The 11,704-nt window shown below is 42.8% G+C and overlaps 1 long non-coding RNA gene across 1 annotated transcript; it reads right to left on the bottom strand.

Moving 5' to 3' along the window:
- Positions 1-5,750: 5,750 nt before the first annotated feature.
- Positions 5,751-11,260, bottom strand: LOC132327049 (uncharacterized). Its single transcript, XR_009486427.1, has 3 exons — positions 10,237-11,260; positions 8,123-8,280; positions 5,751-7,298 (listed from the first exon to the last, which is right to left on the bottom strand). It is a non-coding gene; the product is annotated as an uncharacterized LOC132327049 (long non-coding RNA).
- Positions 11,261-11,704: the final 444 nt, after the last annotated feature.

Genomic DNA, 11,704 nt, shown 5'->3' with positions numbered 1-11,704 from the left:
CCAGAACTCCTGCAGATAATTCCCCCCAGATTATTTGCATCTGCTCAGGCAATTGCATTCAGTACACAAAAATCTTGACTGGCATTAAGAAAAGCAGAACACTTTGGCCAACACCTCCCTTGCCAGAAGTGACAACTCTGTGTCACAGCTCCAAGCCTTGCTCTCAGCTCTCCAGCCCAGTGACAGCTCTCTCTCTGTCTCTCACTCCAAGCCCTGCTCTCAGCTCTCTCTGTCACTCCAAGCCCTGCTCTCAGCTCTCTCTGTCTCTCACTCCAAGCCCTGCTCTCAGCTCTCTCTGTCTCTCACTCCAAGCCCTGCTCTCAGCTCTCTCTGTCACTCCAAGCTCTGCTCTCAGCTCTCTCTGTCACTCCAAGCCCTGCTCTCAGCTCTCTCTGTCTCTCTCACTCCAAGCCCTGCTCTCAGCTCTCCAGCCCTTGTTCAGCTGTGACAGAGGTAAGTTGTGCTGTCAACCACCAGCCCATATCTCTGAAAATCCTGTGCTCAGAACTCCAGGCCTCTCTACAGCACTGAGCCTTCAATCAAAACAAATTGTTTATTTCTTTCTGACCACAAGGAGAAGTCGGGTTTCATCGTTTTCTTTGGCTACGTGGCCTGACTGAAAACATGCTACAACGCTAGGAACTGCATGCAGCCCTCTCTGGAGCTAAAGTCATGCAGTTGCAGTTTACAGTTCTGACTGACAAAGCCAAATAACAATTCAGAACTGCTTTTGAGGCCATGGCACTCACTGAGCAAGCCTTCATTATACAGGGAACAGCCCCACGAGCATGAAGATGAAGATACTCAATAAAGGGTTTTGAAGGATGGCAATGAGGAAGAGTTTCCAGGGATCTGTAGTGCAGAACACAGGAATACTGACCTAGCATGGGAATGGAATGCCACCCAGCTGGCACAGCTTGTGGCTCCTCAGGCCTCTCTTCAGCCTGTGCACAGCACCCAAACCTCCTTGGCTCACCCCAGGCTCCACTGCAGATTAGGCTGTCCCAGGGTGATCTGCTTCACTACTCTGACAGCAGCTTGGGAACAGAAAGACAAATGATAATGTTTGAAAACATTATTTTCCTAGTTTATGCTCTTCCTTGTTGCTGGAAGAGCTGCCCTGAATCCTCCTTGTTCTTCACACTTTGTTCACTCACAAATGCTGCTGCCTCTGTCTCCAAGTCCCCAGCTCCCTGGCACATCTCCTGCTGTAAAACAGAGCCCACCAGCAGAAACCTGTGATAAGTCTCAGCGTGGGTGCAATCCTGCAGTTAACAGAGACAGACAAAAACTATACTGAACTGGGACAAATCTGTAAATTTAGCTCCCCATCTTTTGTATTGTCTAACAGAATGTCAGAAGACCATAACACAGCCTGAAAGAGGGTAAGACAATGTGGGTTCCTGAGACTGGGAGGGATTGGAGCCAGTGACCCAGGAGGTCTCATCCCTTCCCATGCTCTTCTTTTCTTTCCATGCTCCCTTCTTGCTGCTACACATCTAAATTTAGGCTGTAAACTAATTTTAACTGTAAGGGGCACGGGGTTGACTCTTTTGAGTGTCTGACACATTGTAAGAGCATGGTAACTAAAACACAAATGCTTATGTAAATCCATCTTTGATTTTGTAATCAATTTAGTCCAGTAATTTGTTGCAGGGATTGGCTGAAGAAACATGCCAGAATTTTTACAGCCTCTCTGCCATAAAACTGACAAGCGTAGGTTTTCTGGTTTTGTTTTTACTTCCTTTCAAGTGTAATAACTTCCCTTTTCATAAAATGCCAACATATTCTTTTAAAACTGTCAGGCTGCCATCAACCTGGTCATGATCCAGTGCCAGGCCATAGCCAGACAGGATGAGTTACAAGGTAATCTTTTCTCTGCCAAACAATACAAAGATATTGGCACCTTTTCTCACTGCTGCAAATCAGCTCAAAGGGCCACAGAAATCAGAAACCCAAGAAGGGCTTCTTCCGTTTTTTGGGGTTTGCCTTGCAAGGAAAGTGGTGTTCTGCAAGGAATCTAATGTTTCATTAATAGCATGCTGGCTTCTTCCCTTTCTCCAAGACTTTTCCTCCACAGAAGTCCTGGATATAATTTTAATGAAATTGAGGATACCCTCCCCCTCTCCAAGTTACACACTGGATTCCTGAAGACTGGTTTCAAGGAAATGCTACTCCCGAGATGAAATGCAAAGCAGCTGCACAGCTTTGGCAGGGGAGGCTGCATAAATGCCACCAGAAAGTGAATCACTGCCTCAGCCTAACTGGAAGTGTATCAATATTCCTGCTCAGGAAGGTCATGCAGCAGTGGAGACCATCCATAACATGTAGAAAAAATAGTACAAAAGGCCACAGAACCAGAGGACAAGACCCTATTTTTTTCATGTAGCTGACATGGAAATTGAGGTTTTTCAAAGCTTCTCAGCCAGTAAATTAATACATCAGTATGGTCAGAGTTTTAAGAGAGATCTATAAAGCAGTGGTATTTGCACATGACTTCAAGACTGCACCTACATTCTTTACTGCTATAATCCCTCCAAATTTGCTTTTAAATTATTTGAGATGTATGTGGATGGTACCAAACTTCCACCTCCTTCTTCCATCTCTTGCTTGGGTATTCAAAGGGAGGGTATGCCAGCTCTTAATTTAATAGCTCTGGAAGGACATCAAGAGTTGTGATGAAAACAAGTGTCTCCATGCAGGACTTGCTGGGATAAATGCAGAACCACCAGGTTTGCACATGCAGAGATCAGGTAGGGATTGTAAGAAGACCCAGTTAGTGCTTCTGGGAGAATATGCTTTTTTTTAAAAACATTTTTAATTGTATGACCATAAAGTACACAATAAACCTAGAGACATTAGTGCATCAATCCTTCCTCATACCTATATGTTGTGCAACACAGCACTGATGTTTTGCCAAGCTGAGAAAAGTTCACCTGGACACTGACAAGAGTCAAGCTGGTTTCCATTTTGCCTTCATGGCACCACTGGGAACAGAAATTCCAGGAGTCAAATCCTGCTTTCAACTCAATGGGGACGACTCCCTGTTTCCCACAAGGCAGAACAATGCCAAGTTAAGGACAGGATTCACATCCACAGTGACAAAATAGTTAAAAATGCTAAGACATATCAAAAACTGAGCCATCCACACACTCTGGCAATGCTTGCAACAATAAAAGTATAAATATTAATTTCTTTCACAACAGCAAGCATGTAGGGATATATTATCAGGTGTCTGCTGATAATGGTGTGTTATGGAGAGATAATGGTACAGAGGAAAGGTGAAATTTTTTCCAAATGACTTCTCAGAGTAGAAAGCATTGAATTAACTAATCTATTATTGGCATTTATTGCTATAATTACTTGGTATTAGAACAAATATCCACATATGGTACTTGCAAAAAAGCCCATACAGGTACAGTATCCATCACACATATCCTTTCTGAAAACTGGGACTGTCATTGGAATTTAATCAGCTTTGGGCTCTACACAAACTATTTAGCAACCCACAATAGCCATTTATCAGAGAATTCCAGCAAGGTATTCTCTTTGGGAAACCTGAATAAGAATTTCCAGCAGCAGGTTACAGGTCCCCAGAGTGGTAAGGGCACATAACTCCAGCATTCACAATTCCAGTGTTTGCACCTTTTAATCCAACACAACGAATCATTGGAAAGGTAATGTTTGAAGTCATGCTGGAAATCCCAACCCCCCATGCATGCAATGTTAGAGAGAAGGTAGCTGGATATCAAACACACCGAGTACTGAGGTATGAAGTTTGAGACAGGCACACAGAAGATGATAGGAAATCTTTCACAAGACTTCAGCTCGTTCCGGAAGCATGAAAAGAATGATTAAAGAAAATAAAAAAGAGAGGTGACACAGCTCACTGAAAGCTTGGAGTGATTTAGGAGTTTGTCTAGTTCTGCTTAGGAAGCCAAATGAACCACTCACCAAAGGAAAATGATAACCAGCAAGGAAAGGAAATCAGATGAATACACAATTTACACACCATCTAGATAAGAAATATTTACCTTCAGATAACTTTAAATTCAACTACTGAAATCAAACATTTCCGGTCTCCAAAACTCTTGTGACTTAGACCAACATCTTTATAGCTCTAATCCATGTACTTGGAGATGAAAAAAAAAAAAAGGAAAAAGAAAATTAAACAAAGCTTGAGGTACCCACACTTCAACTTGATCTGTTAGTGGATACCCAGCAAGATAAGCTACAGTCCACAAGGAAGTCCTCAGGCAATCTTCTGCCTATAGAATACCCCAAACAAAGTAGCCCTCTTTTTCTTGCTCAGTATATTTCATTTGAAATGTTTAACTAGAAAATGGGATTAGATCAAAAACAGATTTACAAGGAGAGCTGCACTTCAGCTGCACTCCAAAGCTCAGTGCAAAATATTAGACATGCCAGCCATGGTGATGGAGAAACAAAGTGTCCACTCTTAAATTTATATAGTATAATTAGCAACAAATCTATTCAGGAAAGTATTTTAAATATATTTTGGTGGTTAAGCAGCACTTTCCTATGTGATTACATAATGTTATTCTTTACATCAAATCCAACTTCACCCAAGAGTTGCATTTGACTTAAAGTCAAGTCTGGTAGTATAAAAGCATATTAAAACTGATGTGAAGTTGATTTTTATATGTGCTTCAAGACATCTTGAAAGAAGTGGTAAAGGTTGTCTTGGTGGCATTGGAACCCAGTTTCTTTGCTCATACATGAACAGCCTTTCAAGGTTTCACTGAAGAGAATCATTTAGGTTGGAAAAAACCCTTTTGACCCTTGAGTCCAACCACTTCTGCCAGTCTTTCTCTCCTCCTTCCTCTTTTTTCCTGCAACAACATAACACTTGTCAGTGGATCATGTCAGTCAAATGAAAATGCACCCTCTGGATCTCAGGGGGTCAGGAATCAGCACCAGCATCATTCTCCTCTCAATCTCCACCACATCATGATGCCACAACTCAGGAGAACAAGCCCACAACAAACACATTTTGCACATGGTGCCACAGCCTCAAGATTTTTGGACAAAGACATGTGGACAGGTGGGAGGCAAAGGGGAGAGGCTGCAGGTGCATCCTACCAATGAGCTGGACACCCCTTTCCAGGTGAAAACCCATGTAAAGGGAGCACTGGTTTGATGCCAAAGCTCTAGTAACATACCAAGTCAATAACTGAGCTAAAAGAGTAATCTCATAACAAACCAACCTCACTCCTCTCTTAAGAAAAGGACTCCCTCTTCTTAGGAAAAACCATGTGCTGTTGGGTGTATAGAGAGTGAGCATTATTATGGGCAAGGATCTAGGTACTGTTTGAGGCTCTTGCCTCAGAGGACTCCCAAATAATGAGGTCAAGAGAGAAGATACATATTCAGGCAGACAGACAAAAGACGAAAGAGTAGCTTTGTAAAAGCAGTTGCAATAAGCTGTAGACAAAACTGTATTTGTAGATGCTCTTGAGGTGCAGGAAGATTTTGAAGGAAAATAACATAATGTGATTTTGTATAACTACAGAAGAATCCTCTAATACATGATCAGCAGCAGTAGAAGGGCAGCTTGATATATTCAGCATATGGCAGTGCATGATTTTTAAGTGAAAAATAATAAAATAGGTCATGAAACCAACCTACCTTGAGCACAGGGTGATATTTTTAAATTACCTATATTTATTTTGATATTTCTGTATTTACTACTTACCCACTCTTTCACTTTAACATTGAACCAATCTGGCTTTATTTTAGCAGGCAGCACTTTATTAGCACTCTAAATCTTCAAGTTTCCTCAAAAATGCCTTCAACATGCAATTTGGATGACAGCCAGGTGTGAAAAGCCACCTCTAACAGAAAAGTACTAAGAAATGGAATGAACTTTGGAATGGAGAGTATGTTGAGTTCAATTATTATGAAAATACAGCAAACATGAAGAGTAGCTGGTGTGCCACAGGGAAAAGCCTTACACAGGCTGATTGCCTAATCCACATTTCTTTCGTGGGCTGCTAATGATAACACACTGGTGAGTAAAGCAGTGCCAGTGCTGAGAGTTACATTCACACACCAATTCAATCTTTAACATATTTGCCTTAAAGAAGAAACAGTCCCGTGGCAATCCCATAGTCTACCTCAATCCCCCCACCCCAGGTACCCCAGAGGTAGCAGAGGATCACTTCCTGCAACACAAATAGGAGTGGGAAAGGACTAAATACACATTGAAACATTTAGCTAGTGTATTTTTTAAAAGGTGCATTCCCTCCATGCTGGGCCCACATGGCTGAGCTCACAGCCCTACTGCAGTGCCTCTCTCTCCACTTCAGCTCCAAGGGCAGCTGCAAACCTTCAAAACCATGTTTTGCCCTGGGTTGTTTTCTTCAAAGAGTAATAAAAAATAGAAAAAAAATTAGAAAAACTGAAACAGGGCACAGCATTAATATTTATCTTTTTACCTCCAGTGACTGAGCAGGACCAAGGATTGGCTTCTTTGCAGAAATGCTCTAGAGGAGAAAGAATGAAATTTTGCTCCTCTCAGGAGCAGTTTTTAGGAATGGTACCAACAGGAGAGGGAAAGTGTTCTCACAACTGTGTGCCTTCCTAGCGTTCTTCCCCAGCATTCATGGGACAGAAAAAACCCAGAGAAAAAGAACTTCCCTGCCTCACCTAGTCATTAATTACAGAGTCAATCAAACTGGAAAGGCCACACAACCCCATTTAATTAGAAACTTGGAGAGAAATCACTCTTTTTTTTTCACTGTTGCTTTTCCATTGCTTCTAGGCAGGGGGAGAGTAATCAGCAAATATCATTTTCTGACTGCATGGACAGGCAAAAGCCAGAACTGACTTATTTAAGGTGGGAGGAATAAAGGTGAGATTTCTGGTGAATGGCAGGAAAAAACTAGAAAGAAACCTGCTAACTACTGAAACTCTACTGAGCAGAGCAGCATGACCCCACTTACAGAAAGCTTGGATTACAGGACATTTGTTGTAAGAAACAGAAAAACCCCAGGGAAGCCAAGGCAGGGGCCAGGCTGGGCAGCCAGGCAGGGCACAGCTCTCTCCCCAAGGTGCCAGCCTTTCCCTGGGGCAAAGACCAGCCCTGCCAAGGAAACACTTGGGATCTGCCTGGCCAGTCTCCTTCTCCTCCCTTGGCCACAAGACCTGGAGGAAGGCTTGTTCTGCTGCTCATCCCATAGGAAGCTTCAGGCAGGGGAAAGGGTTGTTCTGCTGATGGGAAGAAGGGAGTGGCAGGGAGATGTGAGGAATGTCCTTGCTCCTTTTCTGTCCTTCACCTGCAAGACAAGGAAATTACAACAATGTTGTTATCATTTCTGCAAGTGAAAAACCCTCTCTTCCCCACCTAAGTCTCTACATGATCATCTAGAGAAAGCTTCACAATCACCAGCTCTCAGGTCCTTGCAAGAGGCAGCTGGGGAATTTATTAGCTCCAGCACACCCAGGACAGCTCAGGGCTCCTCAAGACAGGAAAGACCTGGAGCTCCTGGAGCAGGTCCAGGGGAGGGTGGCATGACTCTGTAATTAATGTCATGATAAGGGGACTGGAACATCTCCCTGATGAGGGAGCTGGAGCTGCTCAGCCTGGAGAGGAGCCCCAGCTGAGAGGGGAATGCCTTCCCAAGGACTGGGATGATCCACTAGAGAACCAAGGTAGCTCAGAATATGGAAAGGCCAGGCACTGCTTCCCACAAAGAAACTGCACATGCTGTAATTTAACTAATCTTCTTGCAAATGAATTGAAAAAAAATTTAATGCCTAGCTAGTCTTAGGAAGCAATGGCATATATAAGCCACAGCCCCAGTGTAGACTGCTTGCTTTCCAGTGTATTTGGGTACCATTATCAAAAGTGGATGCATACAGCTGAATGACAGAACAGCTATAATTGAGGGGAAAATTTGGCCTGGTCTCAAAGATCAAGCAAAAATTATAGTTACATCCATATTAAGTAGAAAAAGCCCCCAACCATTAGTTTCCTAACTTAAATCTCTTGCTGAAAACACACTTTAAAATCTGATACTAAACAGCCCAGCCATAGTCCTGATACAAAATACAGTACTACAGATGACACACTAGGAAAAATAAAACAAAATTAACATACCAATGTTTGTGGCTGGACCACTGTACCATTACTGGCATTTTGCTTATGTAGTGATTCCATTGGTGTTTTGCATTACATGGCAAAAACATAGGTTCCCCTTCTAAGAAAAGAATTGCTTAATGTGCCAAATGGTACATCTGGAGAGAAGTACTGCCAGCCTGCAACGATAACAACAAAAACAGATTCATCCAATGCTTGCTGGCTAGGTTTCTAGAAGAGGATATTCCTATTAAGAATCATATATTGGTGTATCACTTAAAGCTTTCAGGCTGGAAAGCATCCTTAAACCACTGGGTTTTTGTTTTTTGACCTTTCACTGTCAGAGACACTATCAGGCACAAAAATAGTTTGATCTTCAAATGAGTAACTTAAAATGAAGCCTTCTGCCTGATAGTGTGGATTAAGTGTCATGTGGTATTTAAGGTTCAGCACATGTGTAATGGCAAACAGGCAGAAAGGACCTCCTAGATCACACATGATCCATATAGAATTATAATTATAATATATTATAATTATATTATACATTATATTATAATTATATAATACATTATAATATGAATTTCCAAAGCCTATTACACTACTACCATATAAAGTCTAGCAGGCCCTTACAAACAAGCAGTGACTTTGCTACTTCTTTGGGAGGTTCCTGCACAAACCAAGCCTCTCCTGGAATGGGATTCTGGCAGGAGAAGCCTCAGTGCCCCTTGTCTAACTTTTTGCAGGGCTCTGGAGTGGCTGAAAGTCTATGGCTGTGCAGCTCAGCATGAAAACTGCAGTGCAGCACACCTCAGCTGGAGCCTTAAATTCAAATTATGCCTCCTTTTTAACAGTGTTTTCTTCCTGACAATTTCACTGAAAGAAAGGACACCCCAAGCATTTTAGATTTCAAAGACTCAAGTTTACAGAGAATGATACAAACCTCAGCCAGATATGCTGATTTAACCCCAGTAACACAAAATACCTCTGCCAGCAGAAGGAACTCAGCAGATGTTGTTGAAGATGCTGCTGCAGTAGAGAAAATGACTAATTCAGGGTAGGTTAGAGACATCACCAGCCTCACCTGTCCCAGCAGATGAGACAGGGATGTGGAGGTGCCTCAGAGCAAGGCTCTGCTTTGTGACAGCTGCACCAAACCATCAAAGAGCACAACCAGGCAGAGATGCAGCTCTTCCAGAAGCTGGAGCAGCTCTCTGGTTTAGAGGTTGGTGACAGTCCCTGCATTACAAAAGGCCATCCAAAGAATATGGGTGATTTTTTTTTTTTCCCCACTAAGGGGGAAAGGTTTTCCAACTGAATACTTCCCTAATTTGGAGGCTCCAGGCACGCTTTTGGGAGCTTACAGTAAGTGGCCTATCCTATAGATCTTGGAGCAAAAGTTGCTCAAAACATTGTTCTGGAATTGTTCACAACCAGTCTGAAATAGTCTGTGGATCATTTTAAATACTCAGTGGTTAGAAAAATGAAAAGGTGTTCTGAGAAAGCTCAAACAGGATACTTAACAGGGCAGTAGAAATGTTTCAGGGATGACACATCAGTGCATGTGGAAATGTAGATACAGCACAGGTGAAATATTTGAAATTCTGTAAAAACCTGGGGGTTATTACTACACACTGCTCAGGGCTGGAGGGGTGAGAAAAGATGTGGCTTTCAGGGTTCCATCCCTCAGAAGCTGCTTTTATGCTGTAAAAATTCTCATCAGCTAGAGTAAAGACACTGCAGGGTGGGACTGGGGGAACTGCTGGTTGAGCAGCACATGGATGGCCCCAGGTTGCCCAAACCCCTCCCTGTTTGGGTGTAAGGGACAGTGCTGTAGATGTCTGCTGGGGAGTTACACCATTCAGACTTCAACTAGATAATTATCACCTAGCATAGTATCAATGAATACTGAAAAACACAATTAAACCCAAAATTTAATTTCTCAAAAGCTGCCATTCATCCTCTCCCCAACATGGACAAATTGCCAATAGTCACAGGAAGCTTCCATGTTCCATCACCTGAAAAATGGAAATAGTTTTGACATTTACCAGTGCTTCCCAAAACTGAAAGCACCCCCTCATAAACTGACCATGCACTTTCAAAGACAGACTTGAAGCTTGTTTGGCAAACAAACTCACCTGTCCTCCAAATGTATTGACCTTTTCCTCTCACACAGCAATTCCTTTATTTTCCCAAAGATCAGAATTTTTCCATTCCAGTAGATATTTTTCAGGACTGCTCTTTAGTTCCTTCCTGAAAAACATGTTTGAAGATTGATCTTATCTAAGTTATTTCCTTGTCTGACACAGAATATTAATGGAAGTTGGAACAACAAATTCAGAGCAGCATGCCTGTCACCAAGGGGATGAGGAGTGCCCACAGAGAGACCCAATTATGGAACTTTCCAAACAGCTTTGGAAGGCTGATCTCTACAAAGTCCTGTGTTATTTGTTTACTTTCAATGCCCAGACTTGTGCTTCATTTTATTGAACAACCAGCCCTGAATTCTTCCTAGTGGCATTTAACATGCATCTCTTAGTGCCAGACATCAAATCTACAAGTCTAGCTTGCACAACGTGCACCATGAATTTCTGCCTAACTTACTTTCATGCAGTGAAAACATTGTTTTTCCTGAAAAATGTAATGTAAAGAAAATGTAATAGCAAAAGAACAAAGTTCACAGTGAAAATGGTGTGGCATGGCTTTATCCTATGATAACACAATATTTCTTTAATATTTAACTTTGATAATAACAGCTGAACTAGATACATGCTTCCAGAGACACAAACTGTTCCAAGCCTGGCTGCTCCACAGGTGGTGGATGCAGAGATTAAGTGACTGCCTGAAAGCAGCACTGGGGGTCTGTGGCACAGTCAAAATCTGATCCAAGAGCTCCCAATTCCTCTCCATTGTGTGCACCACAGGGCTGTTGTGCCTTTTGACTAGTGCTGTTATTTTGTACCTGTAACAGTGTTTGTCCTCACCAGCGCTGTTAAAATCTCTCAATGCCATTAGAAAACACCAGCTCCCACCTCCAACAACCCCCATCTTTGGCCTCACATGTCCTAAACCCCCTCAAAGCTGGGGGAATGTCCAGGAGCATCTCCTAGCACAGCTTCCAGACACCCAGCACTGACAATCCCATCTCCCTCCCATCCTAAGAACAACCCCACAGAGCTCCCACCTCCTCCAGCCCCCTGAACAATCTGCCTCACAATTTATTTGCCAAACCTGCAGATCTGGCAGCATGGTGTGCCAAGTCTCACCAGCCATTAGTGTCTAGAAGGAAGCTGTGCCTCAGGAACCCCTTTCATATCCAGCCTGGGATGCCCATGCTCACCTGGTGCCCAGCAGCTCCAGCTGTAGGAATGAGTTGCTGCTGCTTTTGGAGGGACCTTAGCAAGTTTATTTTTGCAGAGCTTCATTTCCAGAGAAGATAGCCCCAAAGCCTTCACCTTTTATTTGGGGTAACTGAGAACATGGAAACTGAAAGACTGTATGGGAGGGATTCACAAAAATACAACCAGCTCTTAACCACTCATGTTACTGCATGTCAGGGGGAAATAAACATCAGACATGTGCCCTCCAAAACCTCCCAGGTGTGAT

Source organism: Haemorhous mexicanus, chromosome 5 (genome assembly GCF_027477595.1).
Source record: "Haemorhous mexicanus isolate bHaeMex1 chromosome 5, bHaeMex1.pri, whole genome shotgun sequence".
Taxonomy (NCBI): Eukaryota; Metazoa; Chordata; class Aves; order Passeriformes; family Fringillidae; genus Haemorhous; species Haemorhous mexicanus.
Note: the sequence above shows the minus strand (reverse complement) of the source record. Positions and strands in the feature narration are given on the sequence as shown.